Raw genomic sequence first — 19,716 nt, 5'->3', positions numbered from 1 at the left:
AGAGAGAGAGAGAGAGAGAGAGAGAAAGAGAAAAGGAGAGAAGGTTAGGGTTATTCTTCCTCTCCGATCATCGCCTCCGGCAAGATCTCCGGAGCTCTGGCCGGTTTTACTTTCCTAAGATACTTCATTTGCTACAAGTTCTCTCCTTCTTACCACTGATTTTCAGCTCCTAGCTTTTAGAAATCTCATTACAAATCACATTTCTAGCTCAAATCCTAGGTCAGATCTTATAAATCTCAGATTCGTTTCATTTTTCTCAAGTCAGATATGATGTTTTTAGTAGGATCCGATGGAAACACTACATAATACACTCTTTTGTTCTGTAATTTCTCTCAGCTCTAGCCATTACCACTTTTGATCCAAGCTTTTAGTTCATAAATTTCATTTTCAGAGTTATTTTCATCGTTTTGGAAAGATCATGTCACTAGAGTTACAGATTATGCAAAAATTAATTAGAACAATCATAAATTTCTCCCTAGCAGATTCTTTGTTTGTTGAACTACAAAGGAGCGATCATCAATTTCCGAGAAGAAGGTGAGGAAATTCGTTAACAAAAAGGTAATATCCTCATCATTCTCTTATACAATTTCAAGATTTGATTGATTCCTTTGTAATTAATTCAAGTGATATATCTTTGATGTTTTTTAGTATTTGCTTTTAAATCACCACTTAATAATCGGTTTCCATGAGTTTTGATGTGGATTTTGTTTTCTGGTTGCACGATAGCTGATCTAAATGATATGGCTTTGATTTTCATTTGATCTTTGATCATTGTCCTAATAAATAATTTATCTGAGCTTTGATGTGGATGTTGTTCTTTGATAACTGATCTCGATGATAAGTCTTGGATTTTATTCCTCTCCGAGTGAAAGTTTTTAAATCATGTTTAGATAACTGATTTTCTTGAGTGATCTTTATGTATTGTAAGGCATAAATCTCAGTAAAGAGGAAATTCACATTCATTAGGTAATTAGTAGTTTATGCGCATATGAGATTATTGATTAATTGTACCTGAGAATATTCTTGTGGTACATAACTTGTATTTCTTTTTATTAGCTAGTCCTTGATGATGTTCCTTTAATTGCTATTAAAGAAAGAAAATCATGGATGCCTCTGTTTGTTTTTTTTTTTTGAAGAATTGTATCTTTATAATTCAAGGTGAAATTTTCTTAGAAAACATAGTACAAATTTTTACTTCTGAATTTATGAGATATTTGATCATTATTTAGTTATTTTTTCCATGATATTATACAATTTGAAATATCAAAATTCTGAGATCCAGACTCATTTTATTTCAGAGAACAGGATTACTTATGTAGTATTTCAGAGAACAGGATTACTTTAGTGTATTCCTATTTTGGGAATATGCTCACATCTCTCGAGAGTAACTGGTTTTGGCTTTGCCTAACTCTAAGCTCAGCATGCCCTATGTGGGCATGGTATACATCTACGTACATATGCTGGGCTTATGCATTGTGATGAAGGCTCGAAGTGTACTGAACAACCCTTACCAGGAGCTCTGGCGTAGGGGGGAAGTCCAATACAGCATCGTTTTAACGCCATCACAAGGACGATGTGCAAAGAGGTGGTGCTTTCACATCAAATGGAGCCATGACAAACAGCAATCAGGGTGATGAAATCCCAGACGCCACCCATCCGTCCCAAGCACTAGTCACTCCCGAGGGTAATAGGTATGCAAAACATGGTGTGTGCAGTGTTTGACATAAAATAAATGGGTAAGCATAGGTGCCTCTCGGGTCGTTTTTGCTCAATTTGGCGGCAATTAGAGCATTGGCTCAAGCAATCCATGCAGAACAAGCGTATGGTACTAAAAAGTAAATCTAACACTTGTTTTATTTTCGCTTGTAAGGAACATCCTCAACTTGCGAAGTGTTCGCAACTTACTGGTGCCCCTGAAAGCTACATCGGGTTAAGGATAACCCTTATAAAGACGGAAAAAACCAAGTTATTGATTGAATTTTTCAAAAATGCCAAGTCAAGTCAATATAGAGCTATAACCTTTTGATTTTCAATTTAATGACAATTGTCCCCAACAGAGTCGCTAGCCTGTGGGAGCAGGTTTTTTTCCGCTCGCCGGAGCAGCGGAGGATCACCACATCAGGTACTCAAGGAGTGTTGGTTGATCTACATTTCTTGCGGACTCGGGATAGTGATTATGACTCCGAAAGAAAGATAAAGTCAGAGTCGTCACTTAAGTTAGGGCCTAGAACCCGTGCCTGTTCTTCTGATGAAAAGGGAATAGGTATCCAAATTTCATTGGAGGAACAGTAACCAAAGGGGTTTTTTGCTCTGGGCCTAGAACCTGTTAATTTTGCTCTGTTTGTTAAGGCATGGTCCTTACAGATATCTGGGTAAGGGTTATGGTTACAATCGGGGAAGGTGTTAGGCACCCCTCATGCCCGGATGAATCCAGACACTTGACTTAATTTGACATTTTTGACGAATTTAATCAGGATAACTTATCCTTTTATCCTTAATTTGGATTATGCTTAATTCCAGAATGTAAATAAAATGAATTTACAAACGAACGAAAATAAGCGGTAGTTATCTTGATTGAGATTGTATGTTGTGGTATGAGTCCCGAAGATCTCGTAGCTGACCACATTCAGGTTAACGAAATCTAAAGGAAAAGACAGTACAGAAAGGAAAAGAAACTCTGGGTTTATGATTCCCTCCTTTTGTCCAACATCGTGCAGTGTCAGGGCTCTCGTCTCTGTCTCGTTTGTCTATGGTAGGATCAGAGACAGAGTGGTAGGATAAGGAGAGGGAACGTAGCCCTATTTACAGAGAGGAGAAGGGTTTACATTACAGGATTTAGGACAAAAGGAGCCTAAACCCCGTAACTACCTTGCACTGAGTTTTGTAATATAAATGCAGAAAGCTAGAGCATAAATGTAAATTTACAAATGGAGCGTGAGAGCTTGTCGAAAAACCGGCGGCGTAACGACGCTGATTGGACGAAAGTGCTCCGGGTTTGCCGAGATTTCGGCAGAACAACGACGCTTCTTGGATGAGGGAGCTTCGGGTTTGCTAAGATTTCGGCAGAACAACGGCGCTATTTAAATAATAGGGCCTTGTGTTCTTCGAAATTCGGCAGCACAACAACGCTATTTTGATAAAGGAACTTTAGGTTTACCTAGATTTCGGTAGAACAACAACGCTATTTAGATAATAGGGCATTGCGTTCTTCACAATTCAGCAGAGTAACGACGCTATATCTCCGAAGGGGCTTTGAGTTTGTCGAGATTTCGGCAGAACAATGGCGCTGTTATGGAAAAATAGCTCGTAGTTCTTCGAAATTCGAACAGAATAACGGCGCTACTTGAAGGATGTCGCTCTAGATCTTCAGAAATTCGACAGAATACTGACACCCAGTGTCAGCAATGATGAGCACATTTATGTGTGAATTGTAGGTAGGAAAAGCATGCATATTTGACACTTAAAGCGGTACTACTAAGGTATTTTTCTGTGTTTTTGCGATTCAGGTTATTTTCTAGAATTTCAAGGAAAATGGAGCTAAGGAGAGGAAATGCATAGAAAATTCAAAAATTGGAAAATTCTTGGCCGAATCCAAGTGGCGATGCACTTTTATTCGAATTCAAGAAAGAGAAACTAGTTTGCCGAATTAATTTTTGCACAACGATGGGCTGAAATTGTTAGTAACCCTCTCCTTTGCTTTTAGATTTTTTTTGCACAATCCATTTATGGGGTGACCTCCAAATGAACAAGCTCGGATAATCTTATGGGAATGATGTAGTTGGCTGCGACGAATTTGCAATGCGGCCCATTCATTGAGTGGTTTGGATTATCCTACAGGAGGAGTTTAGAGGTGAAACCAATTTATTTTTGTGGCTCAACAATTGGAGAGTTAGGATCGTCCTATGTAGTTGATTTTGGGGCCACGACTAGCTCACATTTTGGCCCATTAAATGAACAGCTTGGATTAAGCATAGAGGAATGACATTGTGGCTTATCCATTGGACGGTTCAGATCATCCTATAGGGGTGCAATCAATTGATGGTTTGGATGATCCTATAGGAATGATTTGGGGTTGTAACATATTTTAGATTTTGGTCAATAAATTGGATGGTTCAGATAATTCCATGATGCCCAACTCTCTCTCTCTCTCTCTCTCTCTCTCTCTCTCTCTCTTATTTTAAAGTAGGACCCACAATAACTTATTGTATGGTGTAGATCTAAAAGGGTGGTGATAATATCAAGTTGTGCAATGTTGGAATCAACTCTGTGGATCCAACATGATGTTCGGCTACACATGTTGTCTCTATAAAGTTGCCGAAAATCCAAAGGGGTAAGGAGTGCCATTATCAAGAGAACAAGGCTTGGATTTTTGGGTTATGGAAATTAGTCTCAATTTTGACATCTGTGTTGGACCACCAATGGGAAATAAATTAGTTGCTGCCGTTAAGAGCTACGAGAAAGTTTCTATTGTAAAGAGCTCATACAGTTGTCATTTCTTATCCTAAAGAAGAAGGAAAGAAATTCTTGTTGCCATCTTTACTAGAAGAGAATGCTTGCTAAAAAGATAATAGGGAGAACAAGTAGGTCGGTCTTTTTTAGTAATTTTTGTAATAGAGTTTGGGAAAGATCCAAATCGTAATATGATGTATTCTTTAAAAGGAATTGAAATCTGATGAAAAAAATAACAAAATTCCTAAAAAAGGGATAAGGTGGTGAAGTTTGTGGGGAGTCTTTAGAAAGATAATTTCTTCTATTTAAAAGAAAGAAAAACCGACAATTAAAGAAGGATGATTCCACGTTTTCTTTTGCTCTTCCCCTAATTGCCCAACACAATTGGAGCCCACAATTTAATCTCGCTTGTTCTTATAACATTTAAGTTGTGTTGAAAAAAAGAAAAAAAAAGCAACCTATGGGATATTCGTTCAACATTTGTAGGGTCCACTAGGGGATGGGCATGACATCATGGCTTATTTTTGTAGGCAATGACTCATCTGTTGTTGCTAATTTTTGTTCAACCTTGGGACGACACATAGCAAGTGATAATTGAGGCAACTCGTCTTAGTAGCCATGTGTACTCCATAAATAGAAACTGCAGACTTTTGGCATGATGAACTTGCCCAATATTGGACGAGCATAATGCTCTTGTTGCTCTCTTTTGGACGGCTATGACATGACAAAAGGGAAACATTCGAACTGGTAGATCATATTGCTATTATTCTATAATAGGATGTATTTTATATAATGGAGGTGGATTTGTGAAAAAGAGAGAGGAATCATCTAGTATTTCAAAATTGAAGAAACGAACTCTCTATCTCTCTCCCCTCTTGGAAGTTCGTTCAAATTTTTCTCGCCCCTCTTCCAATAATTTTCGCCCAACTATGCTCTCATTCTTTTGTTTTCTTTCTCATTTTTTCTTTCTCTCAACCAAGGACCAATCAACCATCATCCAATGCTCAATCAAAGGTGACATCAAAGCATTGAAGGAGGAAGATTTGGCCATTGCTAGAAGGAGAAAAAGAATAAGTTTTTCTTATTTTGCTTTTTATTTCAATTTCAATTCAATGTAGTCTTGTTATAATTTAAATCAAAGAAGAGTTATTTTTGTTTCTTCTTCCTTTTTAAGTTCTTCTATGGCATTATTTTTCTTTGATTTTGTTTCTTCCATCTTTTCCATAACTAAATCCTATTTTCTTAGGGTTTAGATGAAACCATGGGGAAGGAGAAAGATGATTAATTAAAATGAAATAACATCATATATAGGGTTTTATAATATTGGATTCCCAATTATTCATGCCATTGGATTTTATCCTTTCGTATGCGTAATTATTGATGAAATATTATAAATTCTTATATATTCTTTAATATTGGATAGTGGGTTTGATCATCACTCATGGCTAATGACATTCATTGATCTTATTTCCCATTGACCGGATTTATTAAATATATAATTCAACAAAAAAATTATTTTGATTAATTATCCAATCCAAACCCATGGTGGATTATAACCTTAAGTAATCTTTGGAATCGAATAAAGGCTTTTATACAATTTCCAATTACTTTTGCGATTATTTTCTAATTCAATTTAGAGTAGTTTTCCAACCAATTTTCTAATTAATTTAGGCTTTTAGATTTTGGTTTTCTAATTAGGGTAGATAGTTAATTAATAGAAATCATTTGAATATTGGTTCACTTTGCCTAAATATAAGGATTGAATTTGTAACCATTGCTTTATTGTGTTCAACCCATATCTATTTAGTTTATAAACTTAAATATATTGTTGGATCCGAGGTTGTAGTCCACAGAAATTCTGAGTACATTCCAAGAAACAATATATCGTAAGTTTATTTTCCAAATGGTATAAGGATAGAAATCACATTGTTCTCTTCCTTGAGTTCGACCCGTATCTTCACGCGATCCGTGCACTTGCGGTTATTTAATATGACAATCAAGTTTTTGGCGCCGTTGCTAGGAAGAGTTGGATTACTTTAATTCTTATATTATTCGAAGTGATTGTTAGTTTCCTTTTGGTTAGTTATTTTCAATTATTTGTTTGTTTACTTTGGTTACTTCTTGTTCTAATTTGGTGATCTTCTGTGTATGAGTGCAGGTTGGTTGCGCAACTCTGTCAACCACATGGAGAGAGTAATTCGATCAGAAACAGAGACGGACATTCAACCAATTCCAATTACCATGGCGGAAGAGTAAGTTCCCAAAACTCTTTGCGATCATTTCTACCCTGCCCGAGCAGCACAACCTTCTTGTATTTGATTGCCACCTGCTCAGGGCAACAATTTTGATCTAAAATCGTAATTTATTATGATGCTCCCTCATTTTCACGGGCTCCCTTCTGAGGATGCCCATATATTTTTATGGGAGTTTGAAGAGGTATGTGCTTTAATTAAATTACAGCAACTCTCGGATGATGCAGTAAAATTACGGTTCATCACCTTCTCACTCAAGAAGGGAGCCAAAAATGGCTTTATGGTTTGCCCAAAAACTCCATCACCACTTGGGAGGAGTTTACAGTAGCGTTTCTTTAAAAAAAAATTTCTTCACATAAAACTAACAAATTAAGAAACAATATTCTTCAATTTAGGCAAAAACCTCATGAGTCGTTTTCAAAATTTATGGAGAGATTCAAAGATCTAATCCAAGAATGCCCTCACCACGGCTTAGATATGTGGCACTTGTGCTAAATCATATATGCGGGCATTGATTTTCGAACCAAACAACTATTAGAGTCAATGTGCTCTACAGGATTCACATCCTATACGGGTGAAGACGAAGCTTGGAAATTCTTGCTTGACTTGGCAAAAAAGACTCGTGAGTGGGAATCCACTCAAGAAAGCGAAAGGGCCACATCAAGTAAGGGATTCCTAATTGAGGGTACCGTGGCCAATGAGGCTCAATTAGATAGCCTAATCAAAAGGCTAGAGTCTATAGTTGTAAAGGGACCCGCACAAGTAAATCAAATCATACAAAGTGTCCCAATGTGGAATTGGTGCCAAGCTCCTGACCATGTCATGGAAGAGTGCCCCAATTTGTCAAAGTTTGGTAATAATGAAAATATAAGTGCTATGTTTTCAAATAATCCTTAGAGTAATACTTAATCTGGGATGGAGGAATCATCTCAACTTTTCTTGGAGCTAAGGGAGCTACCAAGGTGGGCCATCCAATTTCTAAGGTCAAGGCCAATTCGGCAAACCTAGGCCCCCCTTCCCTCCCACTTATGTTCGGCCACCCTTAGCCACACCCCCATCCTTTCAAAACTCAATTTTAAATAATGTTTCAAATAAGCAACCACTGGATTTTCAAAAACGAAGGGGAATAGGCCTGAACAGCTTCTTTGGAGAAGAACATGAAACTTCTCAAGAGTACCTTCACGACAAGCCAACACAACATGAAGAAGCAAATTTCTCAACTAGTTACGGTTTTACATGAGAGGAAAAAGGGAAAGATGCCAAGTCAACCCGTTCCTAATCCAAGGAACATGAATGTGAATGTGAATCAACAACAACCGCCAAATCAGTTGAATGTCATTCAACCAATTCCGTCGCCGCAAGAGCCCTCCAACCAATGCAATGTTGTATATGCTTTACAAAGCGGCCGAGAGTACCACAAGGAAGAGGTCAGATCCGAACCCTCTAAAATCATCAAGAGACAATCGAAGAGGTAAGTAAAGGTTCCCCTCACACAAGTTAAACTGCGGAACCCGAAAAGGTAAGTGAAGAGCAGGCAATTTCACCACCGGAAAAGGCATATGTGCCCAAGGCTCCTTTTCCAAGAAGACTTGCCAATAATAAGAATGTGGATGCCATGGATAAGATTTTAAATATGTTTAAACAAGTACAAATTAATATTCCTTTGTTAGATGCAATTTCACAGGTTCCTACTTATGCCAAAGTTTTGAAAGACTTGTGCACTCAAAAGCCCACAGCCAATGTTCCCAAGAAGGCTTTCTTGGCCACAAATATAAGTTCCATCTTGTCTCAAAAGATGGTGGCTAAGTATAAGGACCCGGGATGTCCTATTACTTCTTGCACTATTAGTAATACAAAGATTGAACATGCTCTTTTGGATTTGGGTGCAAGTGTAAATCTCTTGTCTTTTTCTGTATATAAGCAACTAAGATTAAGAGACCTCAAACCAACCACCATCACTCTCCAATTAGTGGATAGATCAATTAAGAAACCCAAAGGGATGGCTGAGGATGTGTTAGTTAAAGTAGGGGACTTTTTATTTCCAGTAGATTTTATTGTGTTGGATACAGAGTACGTTGCTAATATCAAGGATCAAATCCATATCATTCTTGGTCGGCCTTTCCTTGCTACTAGCAACGCTTTAATTAATTGTAGGAATGGCCTAATGAAATTGTCTTTTGGGAATACATTAGTAGATTTCAATGTTTTTCAATTAGGTAAGCAACCTAATTTTCATGAAGAAATCAATATGTTGCATTCCTTTCCTGACGATATCATTACTAATTTTGAAATCGATTTTGATGCAGGTTTCCAAGAATGCTTGGATGAACTAGGAGATGATGGAGGAGGCGATTTCTTTTTCGAAGCCTTTGCCATTCAAAACTCGGAGGCCGTTTGACCATTAGCCACATCTCTTCCAAAGCCTTCGATTGAAGAGGCCCCACAACTGGAGTTGAAGCCCTTGCCTTCTAATTCACGTTATGCTTTTTTGGTTGATAATTGTACTTTGCCTGTAATAATTGCCGCAGATCTAACCTCTACTCAAGAGGAGGAACTCATAAAATTGTTAAAGGATAATAAGGAAGCCATAGGTTGGACAATGGCCGACATCAAAGGAATTAGCCCTTCGATTGTGCAACATCATATCAACACATTGAGGGTTCCAAACCTTCAAGGGAACCTCAAAGAAGGGCTAAGCATGTGATGAAAGAAGCCATCCAAAAAGAGATCCTAAAATGCCTTGATAATGGAATCATCTATCCCATATCCAATAGCCAATGGGTGAGTCCCGTCGAAGTAGTGGCTAAGAAGTCGGGAGTCACCGTTATACAATCTGCCACCAATGAGCTTATTTCAACTCGTATTCAAACGAGGTGGCGGGTTTGTATTAACTACCGAAAGCTTAATGCAGCTACTTGGAAGGATCACTTTCATTTGCCTTTTATTGATCAAATGTTAGAAAGGTTAGCGGGTCACGAGTATTATTGTTTTCTAGATAGATACTCCAGTTATGATCAAATTCCTATAGCCCCGGAAGATAAAGAGAAAACGACATTCACATGCCCCTTTGGAACGTTCGCTTATAGACGCATGCCTTTTGGGTTGTGCAATGCACCGGCAACCTTCCAAAGATGCATGATAAGTATCTTTTCTGATATGGTGGAGACCTTCCTTGAGGTCTTTATGGATGATTTTTCTACTTATGGCTCCACCTATGCCGAATGTTTACATCAGTTGAAGTTGGTCTTAGAAAGGAGTAGAGAAAGGAACCTTGTCCTCAATTGGAAAACGTGTCAATTTATGGTAAAAGATGGCATAGTTTTAGGTCATGTGATTTTAAAAGAGGGAATTAAGGTTGATAAAGACAATGTCGATCTCATTGTCCATCTTCCACCGCCCAAAAGTGTGAAGGATATCCGATCACTTTTTTGCCATGCGGGCTTTTACCAGAGGTTTATAAAAGATTTTCCTAAAATTGCAAGGCCACTAACCAATTTGTTAGCGAAAGATCAAAATTTTGAATTTTTTAAAGAATGTTTGGATTCATTTGAGTGTTTGAAAAAGGAGTTAACTACGGATCCTATCATTCAAGCATCTATTTGGACCGAACCATTTGAAATCATGTGTGATGCTTCTGACTTTGCAATAGGAGCCATTTTGGGCCAATGAGTTAATAAATTACCGCATGTAATCTATTATGCAAGTAGGACTCTTAATGATGCACAACTCAACTACACCACTACAGAAAAAGAATTTTTACCAGTTGTGTTTACACTTGAGAAGTTTCGGTCCTACTTGATTGGATCACATGTGATAATTTATATCGATCATTCGGCAATCAAGTATCTTGTTGGTAAGAAATGTGCAAAAACTCGCCTCATTAGGTGGGTTTTACTTTAAGAATTTGATTTAGAAATTACAGATAAGAAAGGTACGAAGAACTTGGTTGCCGATCACTTGTCTAGATTACCTAATGCAAAGCATGACGAAGGTCCAATTAATGAAAATTTTCCTGATGAGCAATTATGAGGATATTGTGAATTATTTGGTTACAGGTGCGACACCGGATCATTGGTTTAACCAAGACAAATACCGGTTTCACTCACAGGTAAAGTATTTCTTTTGGGATGACCCATACTTGTTCAAGACTTGTTCAGATTAAATTGTGCGACGATGTGTGCCCAATCATGAGCAATAATCGCTCCTATTCTTTTGCCATGATCAAGCATGTGGTGGTCATTTTAGTGCAAAGAAAAATGCCCACAAAGTGTTACAATGTGGTTTCTATTGGCCAAGTCTTTTTAGGGATTCTTTTGAGTTTTGTAAAGCTTGTAGGTTTTGTCAGTCATTAGGTAGAGTTCACTACAACAAAACAGGGCTTTCCCTACGGACGCAATTTACATATGTAGGGATAAGTTTAATTTTTCCCTACGGATTTAAAATCCGTAAGAAAATACACTATATCTCTACGGTTGTTATTGTTTCCTTAGGGATATAATTTTTACCTACGGGTTGCGTTGTAATCCGTAGGCAAAGACGGACATTTATGCCTACGGTATCTCTTTACCTACCGAAATCAGTAACATTCGGCAGGGAAATACCATGTTTTGCCTACCCTTTAAGAGAAACAATATTTTTTAGTTTTGCCTATTATATTTCACTTATTTGGTTCGTTCAAGCGCAAAGCGGAAGTCAGAAACTCAAATTTTCGGGTCTTTTCTTCCATTTGTACCTAAGCTTAATTTTAAAAATGACAAAATAACCATGAGAGGCGTAAACCACTAAACCCAGCCCTTCCTTTCTCGTCTGCCTAGCGTCCTCTCCCTCCTGCTCGTTCGTTTCCATCCTCGCCTGCATTCAAGAACAGCAGGTACCATCTCTCTCTCTCTCTCTCCCCTTGCTCTCTCTCTCTCTCTCTCGAGTAGGTTATTGGGATCATGGTGCCCTAGGACCACTGATCAGGTGGTGCCTAGGCCGTAGAGGACAACTTTGAGCTTTATTTTCTGGTCGGTTTTTTTCAAGCTTTTTATTTTGTGTGTTTTTGTTAGATTTTCGGGTTTCTAGGGCTTGGATTCTGATGAATCATATGCTTTTCTTGTAAAATAGGATTTTTGGGATTTGGGGATTGGGGTTTCTAAGGTTTGGATTCTTATTGTTGAGAGGAGAAGAGATTAGAGAGAAAAGGAAGAAGTTAGGGTTAGCTCCCCCTTACTCTAGTATTTATATATAAAGAGAACATACAAAGACCACTATGCCCTTAGGCTATGCAATACATCTTCTAACACTCCCCCTCAAGCTTGAATGTATATATTGTACATTCCAAGCTTGTTACATATGTCACTCAATTTTGTATAGCTTAAGAGCTTTGTAAACACATCTGCTAACTGATCAGCAGATCTTGTGAAAGAAACATGAATCTCGCCTCTTTGTATCCTTTGGCGAATGAAGTGGCAATCAACCTCTATATGCTTGGTTCTCTCATGAAAGACTGGATTGGTAGCTATATGAATTGCAGCTTGATTGTCATAATACAGCTGAGCTGGAGCAGATGAAGAGAAACCAATCTCTGAAAGGAGAGAACGTAACCAAATAAGCTCCCCGCTGGTATGAGACATAGCACGATACTCTGATTCGGCACTCGACTTGGAGACTATGTCCTGCTTCTTACTTTTCCACGACACTAGATTGCCACCAACAAAGGTGCAATATCCAGTGGTAGATCTCCTATCTGCTGGAGATCCTGCCCAGTCTGCATCACAGAAGCCTTCTACTCGGGTATGACCAAGCTTCTTGAATAGGAGTCCTTTCCCTGGTGCTTCTTTCAAGTAGCGAAGAATCTGAATCACTGCTGCCCAGTGAGAAGTACGGGGTGAGCTCATATGTTGACTGACTGAGCCAACAGCAAATGATATATCTGGACGAGTGACTGTAAGGTATATGAGCTTACCCACCAGCCTCCTATATCTGCCAGGGTCATCTAATAAATCTCCTTCTTCTGGAAGAAGTTTCCCATTTGGGTCCATGGGAACAGACGCAGGTTTCACTCCAAGGTGACCTGTCTCCTCAAGAAGATCTAGTACATATTTCCTCTGTGAGAGGGAGAGACCTCTAGTAGAATATGCAACCTCAATGCCTAGAAAGTATCTAAGACGACCCAAATCTTTGGTTGAAAACTCGTTCTGCAAGAAGGTTTTCAACCTGTGTATCCCCTCTGAATCACTGCCTGTAATGATGATGTCATCGACATATACTATCAATAGCACACAACCAGTAGTGGAATGAGAACTGAAGACGGAGTGATCAACTGCACATTGTTTCATGCCATAGTGCATGATAGCATCACTAAATCGTCCAAACCAGGCTCTAGGAGACTGCTTGAGACCGTATATAGACTTCCGCAACCGACATACTGAGGAGGACATCGCCTCCTGAGCAACATACCCAGGAGGTTGCTCCATATACACCTCCTCAGTAAGCTCACCATGTAAAAAGGCATTTTTGACATCTAACTGATGCAGAGGCCAGTCATGTGTAACTGCAAGAGATAGAAGAACACGAACAGACGGAATCTTAGCGACTGGAGAAAAAGTCTCTAAATAATCAACACCAAAGGTCTGAGTATAGCCTTTTGCCACCAACCGCGCCTTAAGGCGCTCAATAGTACCATCAGGTAAGTGTTTGACGGCATAAACCCAGCGACAACCAACTGGTCGAGCCCCAGGAGGAAGAGGAACTAACTCCCATGTCTTATTGGCCTGGAGGGCCTCCATCTCAAGATCCATGGCCGCACGCCATCCCAAATGATCAAGTGCAGCTGGTAAAGACTATGGCAAAGAAACAGAGGACAAAGAGGAAACAAAACTCCGAAACATCGGGGTGAGAGAATCATATGAAATAACAGAGGAAATCGGGTGAGCAGTACTGTGAGAACGAGTACGAGAAGCAATGGGAGAATCTGAAGTAGGAGTAGGAGAGATAGGTACCTGAGATGTGGGGGGTGTGATCTCCGGCTGCAAGGACGATGGCGCAGGCGGAGGAGGATGAGCTGTAGATCTCGGTCGACGAGGATGAGTTGTAGATCTCGGCCGACGAGGATATGTCTGCGGAGGAGCGGGAGGAGGAGCCTCAGTAGCCTCAGGAGCCTGTAGTGAAGAGGAGGGATCACAAACAGGAATAGTCTCAGGAACTAATACAGGAGGGGAGAGGAGAGGAGCCTGAAGGGTGGGGAGGGGAAGAGGAAGGTCCGAGTCAGGACCTGTGGAAGGAGTCTCATGAGAAGATACAAAGTAGGACTTAGACTCGAAGAATGTGACATCAGCAGACACAAAGGACCGACGCAGGCGAGGACTGTAACAGTGATAACCTTTCTGGGTACGGGAGTACCCAAGAAAGATGCATCGTTCAGCCCGAGGGTCCAGCTTATCAAAGCCAGGACCAAGGTGGTGAACAAAACACACACACCCAAAGACCCTAGGGGTGATAGGAAAGGGGTCATGACCAGGGTATAACACATCAAAGGGGGAAGAGCCACCAAGAACCGAAGATGGAAGCCGGTTGGCAAGGTGGCATGCAGTAAGAACAGCATCACCCCAATAGCTCTTGGGAACTCGCATCTGAATAAGAAGAGAGCGAGCCCCATCAAGTAAAGAGCGCATCTTCCTTTCAGCCACACTATTCTGCTGAGAGGTGTGAGCACAGGAAGACTGGTGGAGAATACCCCGACTGGAAAGAAAATCCTGGAACCCATAGGTAGTGGAGAAATATTCTCTAGCATTATCTGTGCGCAAGCATTTGAGGGTACAATCAAACTGATTTGTAACCTCAGAATGAAAAGTACGAAAAGCAGAGAAAACCTCAGAACGATCGTGAAGCAAATACAGCCAAGTCATGCGAGAATAGTCATCAATGAAAACAACAAAATATCTATATCCAAAAATAGAAGGAGTTCTCAGGGGACCCCATACATCAGAGTGCACTAAAGCAAAAGGGTGCGAGGCCCGACTAACAAGCCTAGAGGGAAAAGACACACGGTGGTGTTTTCCAAGTTCACAGGCCTCGCACTGAAAAGACTGAATAGGAACAGAAACTATAGAGGTGCGCCGTAAGCGCTCAATGCATGGATGACCAAGGCGGCAGTGCCACTGGTAGGCGTCGACAGAACTGTGTAAAATGGTACGGGGGGGACCTTCATCCAGACGATACAACCCAGCTACCTCACGTCCTTTACCAATCGTCCTCCCAGTCGCAAGATCCTGTAATAAGCAATAAGATGGATAAAATGAGACATAGCAGTTAAGATATTTAGTGAGCTGACTGACTGAAAGTAAGTTAAAGGGAGACTGGGGAACACAAAGCACAGAGGAGAGAGTAAGACCAGGGTAGGGAGAGGTACTCCCTGTACCAGAAATGGGAGTAGTACGGCCATCAGCGAGGGTCATAGACTGAGAGGAAAGAGGGTGAAAAGACCTGAGTGATGATAGACTACCTGTCACATGGTTCAAGGCTTCCGAATCAATGATCCAAGAGCTCGAGCTACTGAGAAGAGAGGCAGGAGTGCTACCTGGCTGTGCAAAGCCAGCACTGGGAGGATGGGCGGCCAAGCGTAGGCGCTGGAGCTCATCATAGTCGGCCTGAGTGAAAGACGGTACAGCTGGGCTGAAGCCGGAGGAAGATGCTCGAGGATCAGAGTCGTCCAGAGTAGAAAGGTGCGCTGATCGCCCGAACTGAGATGGCGGCAGGGGACGGCGCTCAGGATGTAGCACATAACAGGTCTCATCACGGTGGCCCTCGCGCCGGCAATGTGTACAATATGGACGAGGTCGGCCACCATATCCCCTGCCACTAGATAAATCCGTACCCATGGTACGTCCGCCACGACTAGAGTCACGGCCACGGCCTCGGCCAAACATCCCACCACCACGGGCAGGACGATCTCCTACTCCATATGCCGCGGTAGCATGACCATCAAAAACAGCAGGAGTAAGAGAGGCTCCACCTAGACACTGTTGTGCCCGCTGATAGACCTCCTCGAGGGAAGGCATAGTGCCAGAACCATAAATCTGCTGGCGAAAAAACATAAACTCGGGGCCCAAGGTCTCGAGAAACTGAACAACGCGAAGCTGATCCCGCTGCCGAGCGGCGATGGCTAAGTCTGTCGTCAAGGGCAGAAAAATGTCAAGCTGCTGACAGTGAGAGACGAACTGACCATAATATGTAGAAAGAGGGGTGTCACCACGCCGAAGATGCATCCACGCAGAATATGTGGTACTAATACGGGAGAGGTTACCAACGCCTGAAAACATAACCGCAGTATGATCCCAAATCCTCTTTGCAGTCGGAAGCTGCATCATAGTCCCTGAAATCTGTGGGATCATACTCTGCCAGAGTAAACTACGGATATGAGCATCATCCGTTTCCCACTGCTCATAAGTGGGATCCAAAGCCGCAGGAGGGTCACGACGTATGGTGTAGACCTTCCTTTTGGCAATGAGATAAACTTCCACCGCCACTTTCCAATTCATGTAATTGGAACCATCAAGCTTGACCGTGGTCATCGGGAGGAAGGAGGCATCACCCGATGAATGGGAAATAGGGGTAGAAGAAGAAGAGGTTTGCCCGAGAGAGGGATTGTCTACAATAGGAGGATCCATAGAAGGAACGAAGTCAAAATAGACAACACACGACGTCAAAGTAAGGGACAAGAGAAATGAGAAGGCCTCGAGGGCATAAAGAGACCACTATGTGTGGTGAGAGAATGTGGCGCGACTCCGACGAAGGAGAGGAGAAAAAAAAAGGCATAATAGGGCCTCTAGGGCATAAATGGAGAAGATGAAACGTCGGAGTCGCGGAGCGAAGAAGAAAAGAGGGGCGGAAGAAATTTAGACCATAGAGAGAAAGAGGGTTAGAACTTAGGGTGGGAGGGTTAGGGATTTAAGGTTTCATGAGGGATAGGAAATGTGATTAGTAGGGAAAAATGAGGGTTTTAATGAGGGAAATGAAGGGAAGGGTGAAAAAGGGAAGAAAGAGGAAGAGATTGGGGTGGAAGAGAGAGAGAGCGAGGGAGAAGGAGGAGCAGGAGCAGGGGCGTGTGGGAAGGGTGGGCGAGAAGAAGGAGAAAAAGGAGGAGCGTGATGGAGGGAGGGAGGAGAGAAGAAGGAGAAGGAGAGCTCCTCCAATGGTCCCTAGGGCACAAAAACCCCTAGGGCTCTGATACCATGTTGAGAGGAGAAGAGATTAGAGAGAAAAGGAAGAAGTTAGGGTTAGCTCCCCCTTACTCTAGTATTTATATATAAAGAGAACATACAAAGACCACTATGCCCTTAGGCTATGCAATACACCTTCTAACACTTATGAATCATATGCTTTTTACAAGGATCTGTTGGGTTGGGGGATTTGAATGTTGTTGGGATTTTGGGTCTTTTGATTGATCAATGGTTTTTTAGGTTTGGGGGTTTGGTTGGTGGCTTTGAATCTTGGTGGCTGTTTGCCATTTTTTTTATAGTTCTCGCCATGTTTTTCCCATTTTTCTATTGATATACTCTGAAATTTTTGAATAATTTTCAATTATATGCATTATTTTAATTATATAAAATGGTTTTGTTTAATGTTGTTGTTTAAAGACTGCAAGAGAGCAGGTAAATGGGGGAAAGGGATCGGGGCTATCCACAAAAATGTTCTCAAGAGGGTAGGAGGGTTTCTTCTTTCAATTTTGTTGCTAAAATAAAGTTTGTTAGTAAGATGAAGTTTAAGTTGAATGTTATCTTAGAAGTGCCTTTTCATGAGATCGTTATTATGGTATGGTTTCTGTGATGCTGCCTTTTCATGAGATCGTTATTATGGTATGGTTTCTGTGATGCTGCCTTTTCAAATTACTGATTTGATTGGGTTTGGGCTCCTATGAGTTTTGCATTTGATCAACTGAAGTTCGATAAGTCTGCAAGGAAAAGGGGCATTTCTATCTATAAAGCCAACTAGAGCAGAACGAGATCCTCTGAATTCTGAAGCAATCTTTACCTCAACTGGTTATGCGAACACTAGTAAGTGACAATAGACGATTTGAATTGAGGAATGAAAAGCTTGGTTGCTAATTTAATTTTGTTGGAATTTATGGATGTTGCAACATTTCTTTTAAATTAGTAGGTCATGGCTTTGTGGAAAATTAGTTAAGCTTAGTTGGAAGGAAGGCCATTTTTACACTCTAATTTAGAGATAGATTCTGCATGTTTAAAGGTTTGATAAAATTAGAAAACCTATGAAAGACCCGGACTGCTTGTTTTGGTAATCAATGTTGCCTTTGAGAAAGTTCAGCTTATCAATCAGGTATAGCTAGCATGTTGTCCAAAGAAAATCCTCCTCATGTGTTTGTTATTTTGTTTGCATTGATAGGTTCTCGTAAAAATGCTTTAAAGAAGTCCACTTCCGATATGGGATTTAATACTTTGTACCGAGGTTTGTTTTGGACGTTCTTAATTTGGGAATAAATGTAACTATCTACCTTATTTTGATGGAAAATCTAAACCGCTAACTGACTTGGATTTTAATATGGAATGCATGAGAGCGTAACAACTTAAGGGCCCATTTGGATGCCGAAAAGATTTTGATTTGGATTTCTCACATTTGCAGCCCCTTTTGTGTTGTGATTTGGATCCGTATCAAATCCTTTGATTTCCAAATCAGCGACTGACAGTGAAAAAAATCAGATTTCTAAATATTCTGTGGAAATAAGCAATTGGAAATCCATAGATCTGGCAGTTTCCTTCACCCTCTTTGCTCCTCAACCTCTCCCCTCCAGTAGGAAGTACCCCCTTCCCTCTCTGTCTCCCTCAACATGAGCTGGCAGATCTATTCATTTTCTATTCAAATCTCAATTCCAAATCCAAATACAAAATATCAGGTATGCAAATGGGCCCTAAATGGAAATGAAAGTACTTCAAGTCCTATATTGAGTCATTAATGAAACCATGCTCAGACTTATACCTTAATAGAGTTTTGTATTGATTAACTGCTAAAGGTCCAAAGTGATCGGTTAACTCTAGTTGGTGTAAATGAATTCCATTAATGGCCTTAACAATTTCTTAATTCTAGCTACCATGTGTAGAAGATGCACATTATATTAATGAAACCATGCTCAAACTTAATGCTAGTTGCAATCTTCTTAGAATTTTTCTCTTTTTCTTTTTGTAATTTCTTCCTTGAACAGTAGCAGTAGTAAAATTGATGCATAGTTTTGTTAAGATAATAGGAAATGCAATGATAGCTTAGCTAAAGCATGTGTCTCGTCTCCTTCTTTGTGTAGGCAATCTCTTCCCTTGATGCAATTTTCTTTGGGGAAGTCTTTTAGGTAACGGGATTCCATTGATGCTATCAAGTTTGCCTCTTGTTGGGATTGAGCCTCTAGTACTACAAGAAACATTGGAAATAGCGGCATTTTCTTAGCGTCATTCCGGTAAACCATCGCTAATAGTATATATGCAGCCATGTTCATAGAAGAAACGTCGGTGCATGGATGTGCCCACACGAAATCCTTCACCCGCCTTAAAATTTTCTTTATTTATTGTTACCGACGTTATTAAAACGTCATTACCGAGAAAAAGGTTCTTACAGTTCCTAAAAAGCTCTCACATGCCAGTTATAAAAGATAAGAAAAGCCGGATCTTAAAGCTGCCAAGGTGGTTTCTGATTATCTTGGCACTCATCACCATGAGTTTTACTTCACGGTGCAGGTATCTTTCTCTTCTCCATGACCTAAACAAGATCAAATCACATTGGATGTGGCATTGTCACATGTTGGATGTGGTATTGTACTACAAGACAGTAATATTGGTTTCTCTTCTATTTCAGGAAGGCTTGGATGCAGTCGAGGAAGTTATTTATCATATTGAAACATATGATGTGACCACCATTAGAGCCAGCACTCCAATGTTTTTGATGTCTAGAAAAATTAAATCATTGGGTGTAAAGGTTCTTTCTGGGGAAGGTTCAGATTAAATTTTTGGAGGCTACTTGTACTTTCACA

At 40.4% G+C, this 19,716-nt stretch overlaps 1 non-coding gene across 1 annotated transcript; it reads right to left on the bottom strand.

The window, feature by feature from the left end:
- Positions 1-7,067: 7,067 nt before the first annotated feature.
- LOC143885666 (small nucleolar RNA R71) lies at positions 7,068-7,174 on the bottom strand. The gene has a single exon (XR_013253534.1). It is a non-coding gene; the product is annotated as a small nucleolar RNA R71 (small nucleolar RNA).
- Positions 7,175-19,716: the final 12,542 nt, after the last annotated feature.

This window comes from Tasmannia lanceolata, unplaced genomic scaffold, assembly GCF_043159265.1.
Source record: "Tasmannia lanceolata isolate RefF3 unplaced genomic scaffold, GAP_Taslan_0.1 ptg000008l, whole genome shotgun sequence".
Taxonomy (NCBI): Eukaryota; Viridiplantae; Streptophyta; class Magnoliopsida; order Canellales; family Winteraceae; genus Tasmannia; species Tasmannia lanceolata.
Note: the sequence above shows the minus strand (reverse complement) of the source record. Positions and strands in the feature narration are given on the sequence as shown.